This window comes from Balaenoptera acutorostrata, chromosome X (genome assembly GCF_949987535.1).
Source record: "Balaenoptera acutorostrata chromosome X, mBalAcu1.1, whole genome shotgun sequence".
NCBI lineage: Eukaryota > Metazoa > Chordata > Mammalia > Artiodactyla > Balaenopteridae > Balaenoptera > Balaenoptera acutorostrata.
In genome coordinates, this window is record NC_080085.1 from 91,702,432 (window position 1) to 91,713,433 (window position 11,002).

General features: G+C 43.1%; 1 protein-coding gene and 1 long non-coding RNA gene across 4 annotated transcripts in view; one reads left to right on the forward strand and one right to left on the reverse strand.

Annotated features, from left to right (window-relative positions):
• Window positions 1-6,752, reverse strand: part of SLC25A53 (solute carrier family 25 member 53) — a 57,547-nt gene extending 50,795 nt beyond the window's left edge. For all 3 annotated transcript variants that reach the window (XR_451049.3, XR_003623456.2, XM_007182756.3), the window contains exon 1: window positions 6,613-6,752. The gene's annotated coding sequence lies outside the window, so the exon portion shown is untranslated. The remainder of the gene's footprint in view (window positions 1-6,612) is intronic.
• An 11-nt stretch (window positions 6,753-6,763) lies between these two features.
• On the forward strand, window positions 6,764-8,007 carry LOC103010589 (uncharacterized). Its single transcript, XR_451046.2, has 3 exons — window positions 6,764-6,986; window positions 7,469-7,535; window positions 7,651-8,007. It is a non-coding gene; the product is annotated as an uncharacterized LOC103010589 (long non-coding RNA).
• Window positions 8,008-11,002: the final 2,995 nt, after the last annotated feature.

Consider the following 11,002-nt stretch of genomic DNA (forward strand, 5'->3'; position numbering starts at 1 on the left):
TGTACATGAATGCCTATTTACCCCAATTGCTTATTATTTCAGTAAATATTTACTGAGTGCCTACTATGTGCCAGGCACTGCTCTAGGCACTGGGGAATGCAATAGTGAATGAAACAGATACCAAAGGTTTGCGCTCATGAAGCATACTACTTCCTCCTGCTTTTCCTCTCCCCTGCTTCCTCTTCTTCTCCTTCATCTAGTGGAAAACAAGCGGTGAATTAGGAGACCCGGGTTCTAGCCCTAGCTCTGCCACTGATTGGATATATGATCTTCATTAGCATCTCCAGGCTCAGGTGTCCTCTCTGCAGATCCTAAAGATGAACAAAACATCCCTCTTGGAGCTGTGGGGAACCCCCAAATCAATCTAATATAGATTCTGTTTTCCAGGGGCTCACAGACTGGTAGGAGGGCCAGACACATGCCCAGATAACTATAATGCAAACTGAAGGTGGCAGAAAAGAGAAACAAGGAAAGGTTATGAAGAGGAGAACATGAGATCTAGGTTTCCAAACAAGTGGCGCTCACTGACTTTGGGCCTTGAGTGTTGGAAAAGATTATGATATGTGTGAACAGACAGGAATACTTTTCAAGGAAGAATGTAGAGGGAATAAGCAGAACCAGCAGTAGGAGAGGGGTGATCAAGGTTCAAATGGGGGAGTTCAGTGTGGCTGGAACACATTGAAAGAGCCAAACACCAAATTCACATGAATTTTTACAAGGAAACAAGAGACTGAGACATTCTGTACTTGGCCCATAACCATGAGGTCAGTTGGTGGTTGTACTCAACATTTATAACCAATATCTTCTGAGTGCCCACCGATTACACAATTCCAATAATAGTACTAGGACTTCTATTCTAACTTACAGATTGAATGACTTACCCAGCAAGAGCTATTCGTGTGTGTAAAATATAGACACATATGGAGGCTTTAAAAGTGAACCATATTCTGCCAGATTAAAAGAATAAAACTTCTATACATGTCATTGGAAATAACACTGTGATTTCCTCCAACCTCATACAATGATATAGAGGAGAGCATCATCCCTCACCCTCTGGTTAATAAATACTGTTAATTAGGGTCACTACTTGTTTCCTTAAGGAAAAAAAAACCCCACATACTTCTGTTAATCAAGATGTTCAATTAAAGAAATAACTAAATAGTTCCAGATCTTATTTTAAAAGGAGGTGCAATTATCTACAGAAGTTTCATTTAGTGTACTGAATAACCTCCCTTTCCATTCTTCCCTCTTCCGTCCACTCTGGAATCAAAGAGCTCAGCAGCAGCAGGAGCAACAGCAAAGCGAAATGCTTTGTCCCTAGCCCGTTTTCCCTCTTACAATTACTTGCCTTCCTTGCTCCTTTCACTCCATTTCTTTTGTGTTAACCAACATTTCTACCTCTGTTTGGGTTACTATTGCTTTGTGCTAAACCAATCCAAAACTCAGTGGTGCAAAACAATCATTTTATTTTGTTCTCGGATTCTGTTCAGGAACTCAGGATACAGCAGGGATGTCTTGCTTCTACTCCATGATGTCTGGAGCCTCAGCTGGGAAGACTCGACAGCTGGGGGCTTTAATCATCTAGAGGTGTCTTCATTAACAGGTCTCCTGGTTGATGTTTGCTATCAGCTGGGACTGCTGACCAGAGGACCTGTAGGTGGCCTCACCATGAACTTGGGCTTCCTCAAAGCATGGCAGTCTCAGGGTAGTCAGACTACTTACATGGCAGCTCAGGACTCTAAAGGTCAATGTCCCTGCAGATAAAGCACAAGCCACACTGCCTCTTATGGCCTAGCCTCAGAAGTCACAGAGTCTCATCTCTCCCTATTCTATTTAGACAATCAAAGTCTGCCTAGATTCAGAGCAGAGGGGACGTCAACCCGACTTCTCAATGGAAGGGTGGCAAGGTCACATTATAGAAGAGAGCATGGGATGAGAGGTACTGTTCTGGCCATCTTTGAAAAATACAATCTGCTATATTCTCCCATCCACTTACCTTGCTTAAGTATACTCTTATGATTTTTTTAAAGGGAAACAATCTCAGGAGACTGCTATTTCTCACTGAGGCTCCTAAGTTCTGTTAGAGGGTAACCAGATGCTTTCATCCACACCCAGCCCTCAATCTTTCCTGTTCAACACATCTAACCATTTCTCTGCTATATATGGCTCCTGGCAGAAAGGGAATTTGGTCTCCTACAGGCTGCTGGACCTGGCACTGATCACTCTGAGGAGAAAAGCAGCCACTGACATATGGGAGCTGTCCTGGCCCTCACAGCTAGGCCTTGTTGTTCTCCTGATGAGCGTAACCAATTTCACAGACCATCAACATCAGACAAGGCCACCCTGTGACAAAAGCAAGACTACTGCATAGTCATGTCTGAAAAGAGACAAAACATGCACTTTGACCAAACCACAAAATAAGCAGACGTCCTCCTATCCTGGCTAATAGCTGCTACTTTACCAATGAGCCTCCTTCTAGTCTATCCTCCTAGATAAGATTCATTAAGATACCCAATCATGGAATTACCCCTATGTATTACATAGGGGTAATAATAAGCAATTACCCTTATGTACAGTCTGTTACTTCCTAACAGAATCCAACCCAGAGCAAAGCCTCGCTTCTTTAAATCCTCCCCCAAATCACCTAACACAAGTCCAAATCCTGTAATAAGTCCTTTCTAACACCCTCTGAGACGTTTCACCAGTTCCCCGTGGTGTGCATTCTCCCTCAACTCACTAACTAATCAACCCGACTTGTTAAACCATAGATATGTTCCTGGTGGACTTTGGCTGCAGGGCACTGGAACTCCTCTAAGGACCTTGAAATTAGAAAACACATTTCTGGCAAGGCCATTTCTGACCTCCTGAACTCCAGCTTTCAGTAAGACTTTGGATTTGGCTCTTTTACATGCAGTTTTGGAAGACAATTATATGAATTCCTTGGATCTCCAGAGGCTATTAAATTGCTTCCATCATTTTAAAAAAATACATATTTATATGAGATTAGGTTATCAGGGTTTCTTCATCACCTTATCAAGTGCAGAAAAGTTATCATGATAAATAGTGGCAATAGCTACCCTGTCCGCAACAGATCACAGGACCTAAGGGGAACCTGGCTGCAGGCAGATGGGTGTTTAGGCCTCTATTGTGGGAAAAGCAGTAAGTTATACACGCAGCAACTGGCTCATCAGTTGCAGATTCCAGATTCCAGAATATACTTCTGCCTCCTCTTCCTCCTAGTGAGTTCTTCATTTTTCTCTAATCTTATTTTGCAAAGAAATGTGATATTAATTATGATAATCACCCTTCTCCCCTCTACTTTATAGTTCTCACTCACTTGATGTAAGAAGTCTCATCCTCAGAAAAACCATTCCAAACAAAACAATGATATCCATAGCCTTGTGGTTAAGTGCCAGACCTAAAACCCCACTCCACTTCAGGTGACAGATACATACTGATTTAAAGTTGTTTAGGGAATCAGCTGTAACAAGCAAGAAGTCTGGACTGCAAACAATCCTGTCTGAATCTGAATTCTGGAGTAATCATGTGTTTGCTGCTCTGACACAGATGGCCCCCAATTCTCTTCAGCATCCATCTGTCTGCTCACAGGGTCCATAAGCTATTGAGTGTTCAAGCAACAAAATTACATCATTCCTGCTTAGGAATCACTCAGGACACAGTGATACATAGTTCAAAATAATAGGTTTATTTTATTCCTTTTTATCTCCTCATATTTCATAGAAAATTATACTGTCTGTAAGACTAAGTGCGAATTAGGCAGAGATGAGGACTGGTGAGGAGGGGAGGAGCCAGTGCACAAGTATAACTGAAAGGCTCACCAACCATAAGTGAAATTTAATTGATATTCAAGAGTCGTGTGTGTGACTGCCGACAAGGTTCAGAACACGCTCCCCCAAAATATGGCACTGTGGCACAATGAATATTTTAAAGCTGAAGGAATTTGAGTAAATGGCAGAAACAAGAAGGACACTTGACCTCTTGCCCCTCTTCTCCCCTGAGACAGGTCATAAAACCCTCATGTGAGAGGTTCCCTCCCTATATCCAGAGGAAAGGAGAATCTTTATCTCCAAATACAAAGGGATACAGAGAAAAATCCTAACAAACAGGACTTGTTAAGTCTCCCCCAGTTTACTACACTTCCCTCATACTCCTTAATTTGTCATATTTCTCCATGACTTCCCATTCTTCGTCAAACCTAGCATAAAATACTCAGCTCTGTTTCTCTGGGTCTTCATTTCCCTATGCCGGCTCCTGTGTCATGGAAAACTTACATTAAATACATTTGTATACTTCTCTCTTGTTAATCTGTCTTTGTCAGTTTAATTTTCAGACCCAGCCAGGGACCCTAAGAGAGTCAAGGAAAACTTTTTCTTCCCCTACAGTGTCCTGCTGACTCCCTTGCAATGTGGATATGACAGCCCTTTAGATTTCTGAAACATCCAGGGCACTGGTCATCCTAGCATCTTGCTGGCCCCTGAAAAGGCTCACAATAGACCCAGGCCAGTTTATTTGGACTTTTTTGTGTGTTTTATGTGTGTCTGCATGTTTGTTTTTGGGGTTTGGTTTGGTTTTGTAACTGGCCTGTGGGGAAATTTGGGATATCCAACATTGACAGGTCTAGAATGAGTGACATTTCTAAAAATCTGTCCTGGCCTTTTTCAGGCTCGTGGGAGGGTATGGAGGGTAGGTAGAACTGGGGACTGCCACCATCCAGTAGGCTGTTTAGGTCAATCCCTCAAGGAAGGTTTCAAGTTAATCTCTGGCACAGTGAGAATTCTGGTCCCTTCTGTGCTTTACAGCGAATAAACTGATTATTTCTTCTGAAGAGGAAGGGGTTTCACTGAGGGTGAAAAAATAAATAAAACTACTTATCACACCATCTCAATTCTGGCTGATTATACAAATCTTTGTGTTCATTAGATTGTCCCAACTGTCTTTTCATTTTTTAACTTCAAACATAATTTATTACCAGAAGTTAGAACACCTCATTTTTGGGGGGGTGATGACACAAGCAGGGGTGTGAGTTCTGTAAATAACTAGCTACTTGAATATAACTCAGAAAGGGATCTGAAAAGGAAATAAATACTTTGTTTTTTAAACAATTTAAGCAACTCTGAACCCCATGAGTGAAGAAAAAGCTGATGCAAACCTTACTTTGTTTAGTTCAGGAAGATTCATCTTTGCTCTTCCATTCAAAACATACAAATGCACAACAAAAACACATCCATTTTATTTCATATCTACCATGACTTATTTCAGACTTGTCTAACCTTTAGGAGTGTGCCCAGTCTTCCCTAGAGATGTCCTTTCTGGTTTACTCATCTCAGTTCTGTTTAGACCAGTACTTCTCCAAGTGTGGTCCCGGAACCAGCAGTATCAGCATCTCCTGGGAACTTGTTAAAAATGTAAATTTGGGGGCCTACCCCAGACCAACTGAATCAGCAACTCTGTGGTGGAATCCAGTAATCTATGTTTTAACAAGCCCCCCAGCTGATTCCGATGCACAGGAAAGTTTGAGAACCATTGACTTGGACTGTCTGCTATACTGTTTTTTCTCTGGTAAACAAAGCAGCAGGTTTGATGATTCAAACTTTTAAAAAGATTGCTTAGGATTCCAGGTAAATTCACAATTCCCTGCTATGAACTGAGTATGCTAGAAAACCAAAGAGCTGGCACAGAAGTGTTTCATATGGTTAAGGCAGAGAGCCCTTGAGTTCTGCACTCTGGTCCTACCCAGAGCTTGCAGGCTATGCGTGCAAGGGGAGGCCTTGATCTCAAGTTAAGAGTTACTCTCCAGCAGGGGTCCTGGAAGTGCCACTGTGATGGACAAATGTTCTCACCAGGAATAAACGAGTTTGGGCCTTAAGTGCTACTCAGTCCTCCAGGTAGCTGCACCCGAGCTAAACAGGGAGGGAACACTCTTGGAGAAAATTGCACATAGTTTTGCCCTGCTTATTTTATCTTTAAAATATATGTCAAATCACCACATCAAAGATCATCCCAGATGGCAACCTCAGGAGAGTCTGTGGCACCCAGCAGGTTATTGAAACACTTGGGGTATCTCTATCTCCTTGTACTGTAATTGCCTGTCTCCAAATGCATATAGTAACTGACAGGCTGTAAGTGTCGAGGATAAAGGCTAATTCCTTTCCTCATACAGAGCTTCTAGTACAGTACCCAGCACAGAGCAAGTACTTGGTAATTTGTTAAAGGGAGTCAACCCATCAAAAGTAAATCTGAAACCAGGAGCCCAATAAAATCACTCCAATAAAATCATCCCATATAGGTACGATTCATATGTGCTGGTGTCCCGCCAACAACACGTTTTCACCCTGCTGATTTTACCCTCCATTCGTCTATTCGCCATCTCTCCCATCCCCAAATACTTCCCAAAAGATTCACACAACTCATCACCTACGTAACACAGTTACACGCCCCCTTCCGACACCCACGCCCTCAATTTTCGCCGCCGGGTCCGTCACTCTGTCAGTTCCCCCTTCTCCTCACCCCCTCTCACTTCCGTTCCCCTGTCCCAGCGCGGCTGGAGGCAGGACATGCCTACGCCTTCAGCCCAAAACAAGTGCTACAAACCTCCGCCTCGTCCGCCCTCCCGGTGGCGGCCGACGGCCCCTGCCTTCCGGCCTCTGAGAGCAGCTGCGCCGGCAGTGGCCAGATCCAGCCTGCCGATGGCCCTTACTTAGGGTTGGTCATAATAGAGACGCGCACTGGATATTTCCCAGGCTCCCTGGGGCGACGTACAACGGAGCTCCCACAGTTCTCTTCGCCTCCGCTCGGTCCACCCCCAAACTCCGGTATTAACCCCTTCACGTCCATGTTCATTGGCCCATCGACGCCCCCTGGCACGCAGATTTCTTCGTGAGATCCCGGACACCTAATTGGTAAAATACATAAAAGACCGGGCCTGTCCCTTAGTTATAGTTATCGAAGATTTTCTCAACTTGCTTGTAAGTTGACTTGTAAGCTTACTAACTCATTTTTAAATAGGAGCTTAACTTGTTAAGTTGACAACATGAACGGTTTATAATGATGCGTTTAAGCTTCCGGACCTACCGAAACTCTAAATTTCCTGTTTCTAACTGTTCACCTTGAACCCGTGCCTTTTCTACCCTCCGTTCCCCATCTCCTTTTGATTCTTGTCTGATTATTTAACTGCATACCTCAATGGTTAAGGGCACAGGCTTTGTAAACCTGACTTTCTGGGTTTGAATCTCCATTCTACCACTATGCAACCGTGGAATCTTGGGCAAGGGATTTAAGCACGCTATTCCTTGGCTTCCTCATTTGTAGAATGGGTATGATAGTAGGTTGTAGTGAGAATTTTAAAAGTCACATGTAAGCAGCACCTAAAACATTGCCTAGCACAGAGTTAAGCGGTATATTGAAATAGAAATTATAATTATTGACATTAATGGATATGTCTTCTCAGCTAAGACCTTCTCGCTGATAAATAATAAACGGCAATCATGGTTAACGTTTGAGCGTCTGTGGACCAGGTACTATGTTAAGTGTTTTACACCCATTTTTGTTGTTGTTGTTTAATCCTCATGATAATTGGCGGTAGTTGTAAGTACTATCCTTCTCTCTCCTCCTCTTTGTTTCTCTAAGCAGCTAAGAAAATTCAGGCCAGGAGCTTCCCTGGTGACGCAGTGGTTAAGAATCCACCTGCCAATGCAGGGGACACGGTTTCGAGCCCTGGTCCGGGAAGATCCCACATGCTGTGGAGTAACTAAGCCCGTGTGCCACAACTACTGAGCCTGCGTGCCGCACCTACTGAGCCTGTGTGCCACAATTACTGAAGCCCGTGCACCTAGAGCCCATGCTCCACAACAAGAGAAGCCACTGCAATGAGAAGCCTGTGCACTGCAATGAAGAGTAGCCCCCACTCGCTGCAGCTAAAGAAAGCCCACGTGCAGCAACAAGGACTCAACACAGCCAAAAATAAATAAATTAATAAATTAATTTTTAAAAAAAGACATAAGGGTTCATATATCTTTTTTAAAAAAAGAGAAAATTCAGGCCAGTGAGATAGCAGATAACTCAATAACTTGCCTACGGTCACAGAGCTAATAACAAATAGAGCCGAGACTTAAACTCAGAGATGTCTTGGCCCTTCTCAAATATCACTGAGAAAACGGCCGTAAATTCTTTCTGAGTGCTCTTCTTTTCCCTAAGAGTTGCCTCAATATCCATGCAGGTCAGGAAGGCTAGGTTCTCTTCAGAGACAGAAGGGAGAGCAGGCAATAAAGCAAGTGTCTCTCCTTTGAAGGCTGACAGCAAAGATGACTAAAATAGCAAGTCAGAGTGAGCTCAATTATTGTGCCCTATTGTGCCACACAGGCCCCATTACTGCCCATACTGCCTAAGGCCACGGGAGATAAAAGGTGCAGGACCCCCAACTCACCCCATCAGTCTCTAAAACTTGGATATTATAAAAGATTTTGCTTGTTTTTAAGACAGCACCAAGAGACTCTTTAATATACTCTTCTGACTCCAGACAAAGTGGTAGTAATTTCCACATTAGCAGCAGGTAGAATAAGGTATTTCTACCTCAGCCCAAGAGCACAGGGCAATCTCCTCTTTCCCAGATAAAAACAAAAAAGGAATACCCTCCTTTCCCTCAGAACCTACAGTACCCAGGGTCTTGTTACGCTTGCTCCACACCTACCCACTCCCACTTCCCAACTTATTCTCAGGCCGTCCACAATGGTTGTTTTCAGGAGAAAGACTGGTGATGATAAAGGGACTGGGGAAGGAGAAGAAGGTAAGTCCCCAAATTTGCTGAAGGTAAACCAAGGACTGCTTTGTCTCCTCTCCTGACCTTCTTTACTCCCTTATGGCACTTCAGAACTCATTACCCTGCACACCCAGGAAAGCCTCTGGGCTTGAATTGCAGAAGAATCAACTTGCCTTTTTTTCTTCACCACACCCAACAATAGCACACGTGTCTGGGCTTGGTTTTCTACGTAAAGTGGCTAAGTTTAGATTCTTCTCCCATATAGGCCGTCATGCTGGCACAACATTGTGGGTCAACTATACTCCGATAATTTTTTTTTTAAAAAGTGGCTAAGTTTAAAAAGAAGAAGGAGAGATAGCATGAGAAAGCTTTTAACTTAATTTCCTCCATTATTTCTAGTGTCAAACTATTAGAAAAATGTCAGCATAAGGGTAAAGCTGAGAGAAGTCCAGTTCCAGAGGCCTGGTGCAAAGCAAAAGTGTTGACAGAGGGAAAACAAGCAGACAAGGGTGTCCCTAGGGCCAGTAGAAATAAACAAAGCAGAGAGGTTGGGTGCAGATCTCAGACACAAACAAGAGACCCTGCCCTTACAGCTCCTTTCACCCTAAACCACATATCCCCATTCCAGAGACTTCATCTGCTTTAAATTCTCCCAACCAACCCTGTTCTTTCACTGCTGGGCATCTTACCCTGATCACAGAAGCTACCACCAGCTGCTACTGCTTAGCAAAGAGAGTAGGTAAGGGGAGAGGATATTCCTAAACCCAATGTTAGAAAGGGAGATGTGTTCCCATCATCTCATCCAAGTTTTTCTCATAACATAATTTTAGAAAGTGTCATACATAGTTTGTGTTCAAGTTCTGCAGTGCTTTCGGTGGTATTTTTCAGTTATGTTTCTTAAGGGCTGATCTGGGGTCCTAATACACATATGACAGTGTTTCTATACTGTAGTGTACACACACTGCTGGTGCCCAGTTCAGGCCCCCTTTGCAAGGCAGATGGACGCACCCCCAGCAGCTGTGGGTGTTAGCAGCTAACTATACCCGCTTCCTTTTCTGGATAATTGCACTCTGCAGAATAAGAGCTTCAGTACTCTACAAGACTTCTACTCCCCACACACCCCTGCAACCTGCAGTCAATGACTGATGATGAGAGTATATAATGCCAGACTACCTCAAGGTAGACCAATTTTGTGGTGCAAAACCTAGCCCAGCACTCCTTGTGGGGTCAGGTTGAAGCTGGTTTCCAGTAGGCTTAAGTTATTTCCCCCTGCCGTATCCTGCTTCCTTCACTCCCCTGCACTTGAGAGCACTCCCCCGATAAATCACATGAAGAACCCACACTCCCCGCACCTCAGTCTCAGGCTCTGCTTCAGGCAACCCTCCCTAAGACTTTTTTTTTTAACTGAAGTATAGTTGATTCACAATGTTGTGTTAGTTTGGTATACAGCAAAGTGATTCAGATATATATAGATATATATTCTTTTTCATATTATTTTCCATTATGGCTTATTACAGGATATTGAATATAGTTCCCTGTGCTATACAGTAGGACCTGTTTGTTTATCCATTTTATATATAATAGTTTGTATCTGCTAATCCCAAATTCCTAACTTATCCCTCCCCCACCCCCTTTCCCTCTGGTAGCCATAAGTTTGTTTTCTATGTCTTTGAGTCTCTCTCTGTTTTGTAAGTAAGTTCATTTGTATCATTTTTTTAGATTCCACATACAGCTCATATCATATATTTGTCTTTCTCTGACTTCACTTAGTATGATAATCTCTAGTTCCATCCATGTTGCTGCAAACGGCATTATTTCATTCTTTTTTATGGCTGAGTAGTATTCCATTGTGTATATATACACCACATCTTTATCCATTCATCTGTCAGTGGATATTTAGGTTGCTTCCATGTCTTGGCTATTGTAAGTAGTGCTGGTATGAACATTGGGGTGCATGTATCTTTTCAAATTAGAGTTTTCTCTGCATATATGCCCAGGAGTGGGATTGCTGGATCATATGGCAACTCTATTTTTAGTTTTTTGAGGAAACTCTATACTGTTTTCCATAGTGGCTGTACCAATTTACATTCCCACCAACAGTGTAGGAGGGTTTCCTTTCCTAAGACTTATTTTTATCTCATGTTTATCAGAGGACTAAGCAAGCAAGGCCCTCTGTAGGCCCCCCATTGTAGGCAGAACAGTCATAACCATCTCTGGGGAAGCCAG